The sequence below is a fragment of the Polypterus senegalus genome, chromosome 8 (genome assembly GCF_016835505.1).
Source record: "Polypterus senegalus isolate Bchr_013 chromosome 8, ASM1683550v1, whole genome shotgun sequence".
NCBI classification, from domain to species: Eukaryota; Metazoa; Chordata; class Cladistia; order Polypteriformes; family Polypteridae; genus Polypterus; species Polypterus senegalus.
The window spans coordinates 140,339,200-140,352,691 of record NC_053161.1 but is presented as its reverse complement, the minus strand read 5'-3'; the positions used below and the strand labels follow the sequence as shown (position 1 = coordinate 140,352,691).

General features: G+C 38.1%; 1 protein-coding gene across 1 annotated transcript in view; it reads left to right on the top strand.

Moving 5' to 3' along the window:
• The window catches only part of LOC120534599 (EF-hand calcium-binding domain-containing protein 6-like), a 234,833-nt gene that overhangs the window by 39,992 nt on the left and 181,349 nt on the right, over positions 1–13,492 (top strand). The gene's annotated exons all lie outside the window — the stretch shown is intronic.

Sequence of the window (13,492 nt, the reverse complement as noted above, 5' to 3'; positions counted from 1 at the left end):
TGTATAGATACATATACAGTGCATCCGGAAAGTATTCACAGCGCATCACTTTTCCACATTTTGTTATGTTACAGCCTTATTCCAAAATGAATTAAATTCATTTTTTTCCTCAGAATTCTACACACAACACTCCATAATGACAATGTGAAAAAAGTTTACTTGAGGTTTTTGCAAATTTATTAAAAATTAAAAAACTGAGAAATCACATGTACATAAGTATTCACAGCCTTTGCTCAATACTTTGTCGATGCACCTTTGGCAGCAATTACAGCCTCAAGTCTTTTTGAATATGATGCCACAAGCTTGGCACACCTATCCCCATTCCTCTTTGCAGCACCTCTCAAGCTCCATCAGGTTGGATGGGAAGCGTTGGTGCACAGCCATTTTAAGATCTCTCCAGAGATGTTCAATCGGATTCAAGTCTGGGCTCTGGCTGGGCCACTCGAGGACATTCACAGAGTTGTCCTGAAACCACTCCTTTGATATCTTGGCTGTGTGCTTAGGGTCGTTGTCCTGCTGAAAGATGAACCGTCGCCCCAGTCTGACGTCAAGAGCGCTCTGGAGCAGGTTTTCATCCAGGATGTCTCTGTACATTGCTACACTCATCTTTCCCTTTATCCTGACTAGTCTCCCAGTTCCTGCCACTGAAAAACATCCCCACAGCATGATGCTGCCACCACCATGCTTCACTGTAGGGATGGTATTGGCCTGGCGATGAGCGGTGCCTGGTTTCCTCCAAACGTGACGCCTGGCATTCACACCAAAGAGTTCAATCTTTGTCTCATCAGACCAGATAATTTTGTTTCTCATGGTCTGAGAGGCCTTCAGGTGCCTTTTGGCAAACTCCTGGCAGGCTGCCATGTGCCTTTTACTAAGGAGTGGCTTCCGTCTGGCCACTCTACCATACAGGCATGATTGGTGGATTGCTGCAGAGATGGTTGTCCTGGAAGGTTCTCCTCTCTCCACAGAGGACCTCTGGAGCTCTGACAGAGTGACCATCGGGTTCTTGGTCACCTCCATGACTAAGGCTGTTCTCCTCCGATCGCTCAGTCTAGATGGCTGGCCAGCTCTAGGAAGAGTCCTGGTGGTTTCGAACATCTTCCACTTACGGATGATGGAGGCCACTGTGCTCATTGGGACGTTCAAAGCAGCAGAAATTTTTCTGTAACCTTCCCCAGATTTGTGCCTCGAGACAATCCTGTCTTGGAGGTCTACAGACAGTTCCTTTGACTTCATGCTTGGTTTGTGCTCTGACATGAACTGTCAGCTGTGTGACCTTATATAGACAGGTGTGTACCTTTCCAATTCATGTCTAATTAACTGAATTTACCACAGGTGGACTCCAATTAAGCTGCAGAAACATCTCAAGGATGATCAGGGGAAACAGGATGCACCTGAGCTCAATTTTGAGCTTCATGGCAAAGGCTGTGAATACTTATGTACATGTGCTTTCTTGATTTTTTTTATTTTTAATAAATTTGCAAAAACCTCAAGTAAACTTTTTTCACGTTGTCATTATGGGGTGTTGTGTGTAGAATTCTGAGGAAAATAGATGAATTTAATCTATTTTGGAATTAGTCTGTAACATAACAAAATGTGGAAAAAGTGATGCGCTGTGAATACTTTCCTGATGCACTGTGTATATATATATATATATATATATATATATATATATATATATATATATATATATATGTGTGTATATAGATATATATATAGATATATCTATATATTTATCTATATATATATACAGTGGTGTGAAAAACTATTTGCCCCTTCCTGATTTCTTATTCTTTTGCATGTTTGTCACATTTAACCATTAGTCAAATATAACACAAGTAAACACAAAATGCAGTTTTTAAATGATAGTTTTTATTATTTAGGGAGAAAAAATCCAAACCTACATGGCCCTGTGTGAAAAAGTAATTGCCCCTTGTTAAAAATAACCTAACTGTGGTGTATCACACCTGACTTCAATTTCGTAGCCACCCCAGGCCTGATTACTGCCACACCTGTTTCCATCAAGAAATCACTTAAATAGGAGCTGCCTGACACAGAGAAGTAGACCAAAAGCACCTCAAAAGCTAGACATCATGCCAAGATCCAAAGAAATTCAGGAACAAATGAGAACAGAAGTAATTGAGATCTATCAGTCTGGTAAAGGTTATAAAGCCATTTCTAAAGCTTTGGGAACCACAGTGAGAGCCATTATCCACAAATGGCAAAAACATGGAACAGTGGTGAACCTTCCCAGGAGTGGCCGGCCGACCAAAATTACCCCAAGAGCGCAGAGACAACTCATCCGAGAGGTCACAAAAGACCCCAGGACAACGTCTAAAGAACTGCAGGCCTCACTTGCCTCAATTAAGGTCAGTGTTCACGACTCCACCATAAGGAAGAGACTGGGCAAAAATGGCCTGCATGGCAGATTTCCAAGACGCAAACCACTGTTAAGCAAAAAGAACATTAGGGCTTGTCTCAGTTTTGCTAAGAAACATCTCAATGATTGCCAAGACTTTTGGGAAAATACCTTGTGGACTGATGAGACAAAAGTTGAACTTTTTGGAAGGCAAATGTCCCGTTACATCTGGCGTAAAAGGAACACAGCATTTCAGAAAAGAACATCATACCAACAGTAAAATATGGTGGTGGTAGTGTGATGGTCTGGGGTTGTTTTGCTGCTTCAGGACCTGGAAAGCTTGCTGTGATAGATGGAACCATGAATTCTACTGTCTACCAAAAAATCCTGAAGGAGAATGTCCAGCCATCTGTTCGTCAACTGAAGCTGAAGCGATCTTGGGTGCTGCAACAGGACAATGACCCAAAACACACCAGCAAATCCACCTCTGAATGGCTGAAGAAAAACAAAATGAAGACTTTGGAGTGGCCTAGTCAAAGTCCTGACCTGAATCCAATTGAGATGCTATGGCATAACTTTAAAAATAGCGGTTCATGCTAGAAAACCCTCAAATAAAGCTGAATTACAACAATTCTGCAAAGATGAGTGGGCCAAAATTCCTCCAGAGCTGTAAAGACTCATTGCAAGTTATCGCAAACGCTTGATTGCAGTTATTGCTGCTAAGGGTGGCCCAACCATTTATTAGGTTCAGGGGCAATTACTTTTCACACAGGGCCATGTAGGTTTGGATTTTTTCTCCTAAATAATAAAACCATCATTTAAAAACTGCATTTTGTGTTTACTTGTGTTATATTTGACTAATGGTTAAATGTGTTTGATGATCAGAAACATTTTGTGTGACAAACATGCAAAAGAATAAGAAATCAGGAAGGGGACAAATAGTTTTTCACACCACTGTATACAGTGGGTACGGAAAGTATTCAGACCCCCTTCAATTTTTCACTCTTTGTTATATTGCAGCCATTTGCTAAAATCATTTAAATTAATTTTTTTCCTCATTAATGTACACACATCACCCCATATTGACAGACAAAAAAAAATAATTGTTGAAATTGTTGCAGATTAATTAGAAAAGACAAACTGAAATATCACATGGTCCTAAGTATTCAGACCCTTTGCTCAGTATTTAGTAGAAGCACCCTTTTGAGCTAATACAACCATGAGTCTTCTTGGGAAAGATGCAACAAGTTTTTCACACCTGGATTTGGGGATCCTCTGCCATTCCTCCTTGCAGATCCTCTCCAGTTCTGTCAGGTTGGATGGTAAACGTTGGTGGACAGCCATTTTTAGGTCTCTCCAGAGATGCTCAATTGGGTTTAAGTCAGGGCTCTGACTGGGCCATTCAAGAACAGTCACAGAATTGTTGTGAAGCCACTCCATTATTTTAGCTGTGTGCTTAGGGTCATTGTCTTGTTGGAAGGTAAACCTTCGGCCCAGTCTGAGGTCCTTAGCACTCTGGAGAAGGTTTTTGTCCAGGATATCCCTGTACTTGGCTACATTCATCTTTCCCTCGATTGCAACCAGTCGTCCTGTCCCTGCAGCTGAAAAACACCCCCGCAGCATAATGCTGCCACCGCCATGCTTCATTGTGGGGACTGTATTGGACAAGTGATGAGCAGTGCCTGGTTGTCTCCACACACTGAGGAGAGGCAAGACACATGACAGCCCACATGGAGTTTGCTAAAAGACACCTGAAGGACTCTGAGATGGTGAGAAATAAGATTCTCTGGTCTAATGAGACCAAGATAGAACCTTTTGGCCTTAATTCTAAGAGGTATGTGTGAAGATAACCAGACACTGCTCATCACTTGTCCAATACAGTCCCCACAGTGAATACTTAGGACCATGTGATATTTCAGTTTTTCTTTTTTAATAAATCTGCAACAATTTCAAAAATTATTTTTTTGTCTGTCAATATGGGGTGCTGTGTGTACATTAATGAGGAAAAAAATTAATTTAAATGAGTGTAGCAAATGGCTGCAATATAACAAAGAGTGAAAAATTGAAGGGGGTCTGAATACTTTCCGTACCCACTGTGTGTGTGTGTGTGTATATATAATATATATATATACCTGTATATATAATATATATATATATCTATCTATCTATCTATCTATCTATCTATCTATCTATCTATCTATCTATCTATCTATCTATCTATCTATCTATTATCCAACCTGCTATATCCTAACTACAGGGTCAAGGGGGTTTGCTGGAGCCAATAGAGATATATATGAAGAGATATATATACAGTATATATATATATATAGAAGAGAAGGTCTGTGATACAGTTTGCATATTTGCAGCTGGAGATCCACAAAGGGAGAAAATGAATCACGTATCAAAAGTTGTTTTTTATTCCTGAGCTTTCAACCCCTTCCAGGGGTCTTCATCAGAGGATAATGCTTAGACTTACAAGAATCAAAGGCAATATATAGCAAAAAATTACATGGGCGGTGGCGGAGGTGGCTAAGTCAGTGTGGACGGGGGTTTATTGGGTGTAAAGTCTTGTTTATTGTGATTATGTTCTTCTTAAGTTTGCATATGCTGGATTTATGTCCAAGTGTCTGTTGATGGCGTTCTTATTTGATACCCAGGATCCGGCCAGCTCTCTGGCGCTTTTAATATTGGCTTTAAATTTTACTTGTACATCCCAATTAAATGTATGTCCTGTTGATTTAGTATGCGTAGAGAGCTGGCCGAATCCTATTTATGTGTGTGTGTGTATATAAATATTGATAGATAATCTATATAATGTAAAAGTTTCATTTATCTCTTTTTTCTCTTTATTTTCATCATAATTTGTTTTAGAACACATGCAGATGTTCATGGCAACACTGAGTACAAGGTGGGCATAAATTGAGAATGGGATGCCAGTATATCACAGGGCACACAAACACACAACTGGACCTCTTGCTTTTTGAAATTTCCATCACATGCCCATCTTGCAGATATAGGAGTGACTTCAGGCAGACATTTACAGTGCAGAGAATTGTATTCCACTCACTTATGCACCATAGTTCTGCTGATAACTGTTTAGTGTTTTGATCATTAGAATTAGTGATATCAATGTATATCTTATGTTTTAGACAGCAAAATAAATTCTCCAATCAAAATTTTCATTGGCCAAACACATGCAGAGGGGTTTGCAGGTCCAGGACGGAGCATTTGTTTTCTAGTTGGTGCAGTGTGAGCATCAGCAGGCTAACTAAATTGCTCAGGTTCACACTTAGGCATTTGAACCAGCCACCGTCTGCTTTCCAGTCTGGCACCTAAAGCACCAGTTCACACTTTCAAATACTTAGACTTTATTGCATCTCATAATGTGGAGGGCAGCCAAACGTTCTCTAACAAGCCTACACATTTAATTTCAAATATATCATTTTGTAAAGCCTTCATGGCATTCTTATATTTCTAAGTTAAACATTGCTTTTTAACCTGAGATTTTGTACTCTTCATCTTCTTTTATCATGAAACAAGAGTCTTGACTAAGTGGCTCTTCAAAGCTGCAACTGATTACTTTCTGTAGATGAAAAACTTTGCATAAGCCTGTAACCCTCAAATCAAAATACTTATGGCCAGTGTGAAATAAAACTCAGTGCACAATATCAGTTTCTAAATTTGTAAAAGATTTTATAACCATGTTTTTCATTTCTCATTCTGTTTGTACATTATTCTGGATCTTGTTGATGTTATGGTCATAATTTTTAATTTAAACTGAAGTAGTTTAGTTTCTTACTGCATCCAAGAAGAAAATTCAAAAGTAGAGATGTTTTCCATTAGTTCACATTTCAGCTATTAACAGCAGTTTCTTGATAGGAAAACATAAAACATAAATAACATTCTTAAACCTGCTGTAACTCTGTCAATAGAGAGAGTGATGAGAAATGAGATTAGAAAATAACAAAGGGTTAGAGACCAGGCAGGTAACCTGTTTACTTCAAAAAAATGAAATGAAATGAAAAGGTTTAAAAGAAAATGGACTGCTCATGTCCTGCATGTTTTCTATCTGGAAACAAGCTTCTCTGTTGTAGAATTGTGTACACTAAGCAAGCTTGGTTTGAATGGGCACTGGTTTCCAGTGCCTTCGCTCTTTAAATAGCTCCCAGATTGGAAGTGGCAGGACCCCTGGGTTGTACCAAAAGTGACATCAGAATCTGTCTCGGGATTCATCTTGAGGCCTACAGGGAAAATAGAGAAGGTGGTTAGTAATCTCTTTTGTCCTGGAACTGTGGTCATCGGGGGGCTTCAGCCTACATGGCAACATTGGGCAAAAGGTGGGAGCCAACCCTATCCAAAGTGATAGTGCACTTGCTCTGCATCCTTTTCATAATCTGGTGACCAGGCCTGTGGACAGATAAACAAATTATTTTAATGTGAATCAGCCAACCAGCTCTTTCGAACGTTTGAAATTAGCAATCTGAAATCTTTTTGAAGTACTTGTCAATATCAATAATGAAGTGATATGACAACTGCACCTTTAATTATGGCCTTGTGCTGGATTCTTGAGTAGCTCTTGGAGCAGAGCGGAGAAGTACAATTTCAGTCCTACTTTGGGAGGCTCGGGGAATTTAATCTCTCTAATGTTGAATGAATGTGTTTTACCCAGGGCACTGATTCTCTAAGGCACTGATCCAGCAGAACTATTTCACTTAACTAATAAATCACATACTCAAAGACCAACAGTGGAAATTAAATAGAAGTCTAGCAAGATGGGAACTAGGCAGCACTTTTTCATACAAACAGGGAGAAAAAACACTTGAAAACACTGAAGAACTTGAGCTTTCTTATAACCAAATGAGACTAATGGACTGAATGGTCTCCTTTTGTTGTAAAGTTGTTCTTGCCTAGGTTAGATAAGAGATAAGAGATTTCCTTAGAGTTACCATAATACGTTCACAGGATTAAATATAAGACAGTTAAAGACATCTTTAATTTACTTTTAGACAACTAGGGGGCTCTGCCCCCTGCTCGCTTCGCTCACCCACCCTGGGGTTTGGTTTACCGGATATACAATTTAAAGAGATTCTTATTTTCATGGGAATTATTACATATGCATTATTTTCAAGATTGTTATTTTCATGGGAATTGTTACATATGCATTATTTTCACTTTTACTTTAAAACTTTTGTAAAAACAATCCTTTATTTCCAGCTCCAGGCATGGTTAAATTTCTTTCTCACAGGACGCACGCTAAGGAGAAGCGGTCGGATCATCTGCTGGCTTGCTGCTGCTGGCGAGCTGTGTGTTGTGCTTGTTGCTTGTCGTTGTTTTAAGAGCTGGGAGCACATGAAGTGTGTCTGCCGAACGCATTCCAACAACTGCTAGGTTAGATGTCCATGAACTTGTTTTAAATGTCTCACTGCCTTGTCTCACGTGACGTCAAATTGTCTTCTGAGAAAATCACGTCTCGTTTCCCTAGTCTCCCTCCCAAGATTTTTTTTATAATAGAGAGAAAGTTTTTACACTATAGCAGCTCCCTTAAATAGTGCGGCCCCAACTCTGTGAAAGGTACCAAAGTGTATATAAGAATATGGACTTTCATTATATGAAAAATGAATAGTTATTAAGTCGAGGAATAAGTATAGTAAATAAAACATTGAAAATACATGAGTAGCATTAGACCTACTACACATTAGATCCTGGAATCGCTTTCAGACTGTGGAGTATGCTAACCTGCTTTATCCACACCCAAAATCCTTCCTTTCTCCTTTCATTTGCTTGCTCTTACTCTCTTTCATGCTTTCCTACAATCAGGGAACTGCTGCTTCTCTCTCCAACTCTAAGTCCACATCCAAGGAAGTTCTCTTTCTGCTCCTTTTGCTGACTCTGATCTGCCAAACTGTCAGAATAAAAAAAAAAAAAACACTTATAAATAAAACACTTGCTGAACCCCTCTGCTGGCTTCTATCTACCTTACCTCCCATGATCTCCTCTCTCCATGGTGTAATGTTCCCAAAGTTAGTCTGACTGATATACTGACTAATCATCACAGGCATGCTGTCCCTAACAATCATCTATTCAGGATATCTACCAGGAAATTGCCTTTCTGACTTGACATCTCTCTTCCCTTATTAGTTCTGCTTCCCCCTGCTTCACAAGTGGAACAAAGTAACAATATAGAATTCTAAAGCTGACATGTGTTTTTAAACTATACGTACAGTATGTTTGACAGTTTTGGGATACGTGAATGTTCCTAACATTTTTTTAATATAATTTTTAGCAAACATTTATACAATAATTAAAATCAGCAATTTCAAATGAAACTAGCCATGCAGCAAGTCCTGAGCCCCAGATTTTACAATGAATTTGCATGATCGATTTTGAACTCCCAGAAGTTTGTTCTTTGGAGGCATATTGGTTACCCAGACCATACATATTCATTTGTTCATTTTGTAAATTAACTTATTTAAGTATATAAATGTGAGCCTATTCTGTTACAAGTCCAGCGTTGACCATGAATGAATGAATACACATAATGCAGTAACAAGAATAAGGAATGCAGGTGTTTTGGACCTTGCAAACAGAAGAGAGGTGGGTCTGCCTGATATCAAGTTCTTTATATATCATGACAGAATGGAAAAAAGAAAGTTTCAGAGATTGTGACTGAACTCCCCGAATCTGTAAAGCCTTCACACAAGTATCGGCTCTGTCAGGCAGCACAGTATTAACTGTCAGAAAAAGGGCTGAGCTTCCAATACTTTAGAAATGTTAAACTGTGCTTGAAAATTGTCATATACTCGCCTAATTTGACATAGCCTGTTATATCTAGTGTTGTAATATGACTTGTTCAGGTGATATGGTTAGCAACAGCAGTCATTAGGTTTGATATCGTCTATGACTAGAAGTCGTGTAATGTGAAATCCGCTCTAAATAGAGATACAATAAGAGAGCCCCATCTAAGTAGTTTTTCATATAAAATTACAAACCAAAGAAAATAAATATTCAGCACATTAATTCTTGACAAGTTTTCTAAACATTTTTAGCAGATTCTCACAAAAAGAATTGGCTTTTTTCAAGTTTCAGATAGTATGGCAGGTGGAAGGGGATTCTTCCAGTAGAGTAAAATGATTCTTTGTGCAATTAGTGTGGCACAGCATATCATAACTGATTTTATACAGTAAACTACACCAAGTATTGCCGTTAAGTCATTAAGAGTAATTTTTGGATCCAAAGCTATCTAAGAGAAATATCAAACTTTTTTCCCAAAATGCTTTGAGAATAGCTAATTCCCAAAACATGTTATTCCAATGTGAACCTTAAATTTGTGTTTGGGAACTTTAAGGGCCTTACAGCATATTTTTGTTTTTGATGTTTTTAACTGACTAAAGCAATAAATAAAGCATAAGACTAAAAATGCACAGATCATACTTTTCACAAAACTGTGTCTTTAGCTCATGGCATCTTTGATAGCATCTTTATGTGACACAATAGAAGCTTTTAAGTACAGACTATAAATTTGCTCAGTTTGTGCCTTCAACTTACAACAAACATTCTTATAAAACATTTTTATGTATGTAAATGCATCTCAATGCATGTTTTTTACCTAGTAAAAGTGTAAATAATAAAAAATAATCTGAATAAAAATGATTGTTAGCAAAAAATATGTAAGTAGGTTCAGTTCCCAACAAAAATTCAACTCTCCTAATGGTGAGGTCAGTGGCCTAACTTTTGCCTTCATTTATGTGGTTTTAACATAGGAGTCTCACATATCAGCTGTTAGGCCGACTGTTTATTTTAGAAGCCTTATTAGCCACATGCAGTGGTAAGCTTAGCTATAGAAGAATCATTCTTGAGGTTTTATACCTTTTTATTTTTTAGTTTTATTTTTAGATTTTTTTTTTTAACTTCACGATCTTCCATTCCACTAAGCAGTATATTCAGTGTGTTTTGGGTTTTCTGTAATGCATGTGCCTGTGCAACTACAGGTACCACTTTATATGTTCTGTTCTCTGTATTGTATTGTATTGACCCCCTACTTTTGACACCCACTGCACGCCCAACCTACCTGGAAAGGGGTCTCTCTTTGAACTGCCTTTCCCAAGGTTTCTTTCATTTTTTCCCTACAAGGGTTTTTTTTTGGAGTTTTTTCTAGTCTTCTTAGAAAGTCAAGGCTGAGGGGCTGTTAAGAGACAGGGCCTGTTAAAGACCATTGCGGCACTTCTTGTGTGATTTTGGGCTATACAAAAAATAAATTGTAAATATGTGTTTGATCACTACAGCCTGCTTAGCTTTTGGCTTTTTGAGCTATAGCAGAAACCTGAAGTGTTGCATTCTGGAGGATATAGTTTATCAAGCATACTGTTGTAAATCAAATTTTTTTTTTTTTGGTTTGATAATCATGTATCAGTTCCCCAATTGGAATCTAATGCCCCCTTGTTAAATTTGTTTTGGTATTGACCCTGACAATGCATATTGCAATAATAATAGAAATTGAAGTGCTATACCTTTCCTGATGGGAACTGTGTTACTGAAGGCCAATGGTTTGTACATCTTTTTCTATGCAAATATGAAAGAACTCCAAATATTTTACAAATAAACAGCAGCGAAGAGTATAGTTTCAGGCAAAAAGTTTCAAATATGAACCAAAGCAAAAACCATGGAAAACAAATTAAATAGAAATTTGTTCTGATGAGGTTCAAGAGGCACAAAAAAGCTAATAAGGAAGTAACAAAAAAGCTGACTTATGCTGAGTAACTTGCATTAAGAAGGAGTTTACTGAAAAATATTGTGAGAAATGCTTGAGTAAGCTCAAGTGATTAAGCAACAATTACTGTTGCCATGCAATAACAATATAGCTTGGCATTAGGTGGTGTGGTTAAGGACCTAAATTTAACTCGGGCATGATATCTGATTGCTTTGTTATGCTAAAGTAACAATATTAACAAAATCAAGTGAATTATTCTATAGGCTGGCCATCTGGCACCAGCTTTTACAAACTGTTTTCCATGCTTCTCTACTCACCACTGCACTAATTCATTTGATGGTTTTAGATGTGCTCTCCAAGCACTAATAATGCTTGAAGATCTTTTATTTTTTATTAATGGGATTTTTCCCAGAATATTTAGATTGTGATTATACAGTACTGACATACTCATTGAATGGTTCAAATGAACATCTGTGCAGACAACTATCTCTCCATCGATCTTCTTTCTGTCCCCTCTAATGCAGTTTAGAAATGCAGGGTTTCTATCCTAACATCACTGAGTGCAAGTCATACTAATGCCAAGTCAGTTGAGAGAAACCGATCAACTGAACCCAGGACCTTTGTGGTATAGGAGAAAACATTGGATGCCAAGAGTAAAACACACCCATAGTTAGTTGTCTATATTTTAAACCTAGTCTGCTAGTTCTACACGGCAGCACCATTAACCATTACACCTCCAGCAAAATGCCTGCAATTCTCCAGTTCCTTTATAGTCAAACAACATAAAAGAGAAAGAGACGAACCCTAACAGACAGATAAGTCATCCATTAACTGATTATGCAATGTGTTTGAATATTGTCAATCAACAGTGACATAGCAAACAGTAGTGGGCATCATTTAAGTGAGATGGATTTAATTAAGTAAGCTGACACTGATCAATTTAGTAATATAGTAGTGATGATTGATGAAACCAGAAAGAGAGGAAAAGTGCCAGGCTCCATATTATTGTAAGGAAACTACTGGCTCCTTATACTATTCAGAAAGAAAGAAAAATAATGTTATTTGTTAGTTTTGACAAAAATTAAATGATAATATTGTCTAGTGGTTTGGATGGTGGAATTTATACCGTATGATGATTAATTCACATACCACTGCGACTTACTATATAGCACTGAGCATCTCATCTAGCCTATACTCCCATTTTAAAAAATATATTTAAAAAAATGTAAACTATGGAGATTTTATTAATTGCTTACAATAAATAATAATACAGCTTTTACTACTGGAATGTGGACATAGCAGGATTAATAAATGTGTCTATCGCTCATTCACAGTATTCCCTACTGTCATCTCTCTGCTAAAGGTGCTTAAAGATACTTAACCTCCAACTGCCTAATGTGTTTTAAAGTGTATTAGCATGCGGAAAGAATTTCTGGAGTTTGAACTTAACAAGGTTATGATTACTTAATACTGTTCTAAAATAAATCAGCCATTTCTGAGGAGTGTGATTCGCACATTAAGCTGTTTAAGTGCTGTTTATGAGTGTGCCTCTTGTAACGTAATTCTGATTAAGCATTCTAAGTTGACCCTCAAGAACACTCACTTACTTTTAGGATATTAACCTGAAGTAAAACATTATTAATGCAAAGACTATGAAAAGGTCTCTTAAATGTTAATATTCATTTTTTTTTGGCAGTGTTCTGGCTCAAGCTAATTGCCCTTACCGTCTTGGCCTCTCTGCCTTGATGTTGTAAAGCCATTATTAAAGCAAACCCTCATTCTGTAATCCCACTTAAATCACTTACACGTCATATTGATATATGTAACAAGTGGTTTCACGTACAGGTGTTTGTAATTCAAGGCACTTGGTGAAATAAAAAATATCAGTCAGTCAGTCATTTTCCAACCCACTATATCCTAACCACCACAGGGTCACAGGGGTCTTCTGGAGCTAATCCCAGCCAACACAGGGCGCAAGGCAGGGACAAACCCCAGGCAGGGCGCTAGCCCACCGCAGGTCACACACACACACACCAGGGACAATTTAGGATCGCCAATGCACCTAACCTGCATGTCTTTGGACTGTGAGAGGAAACAGGAGCACCCGGAGGAAACCAACACAGACACAGGGAGAACATGCAAACTCCATGCAGGGAGGACTCGGGAAGCGAACCCAGGTCTCCTTACTGCGAGGCAGCAGCGCTACCCACTGCGCCACCGTGCCACCCTAAAATAAAAAAATGTGTCTTTCACAAATCTAATAACTTTACATTTAATGATGTTCTAAATAGTGATCAATGCAGAAATGATTTAAGTGAATGCTAAAGGTATCCACCTTAATAAAAGCATACGTGTCTGTGTGTCTGTCTGGTTGCTATGTCTCTGTTATTTCAAAAAATGGTGCATCATAAACATTTTTAGTAATA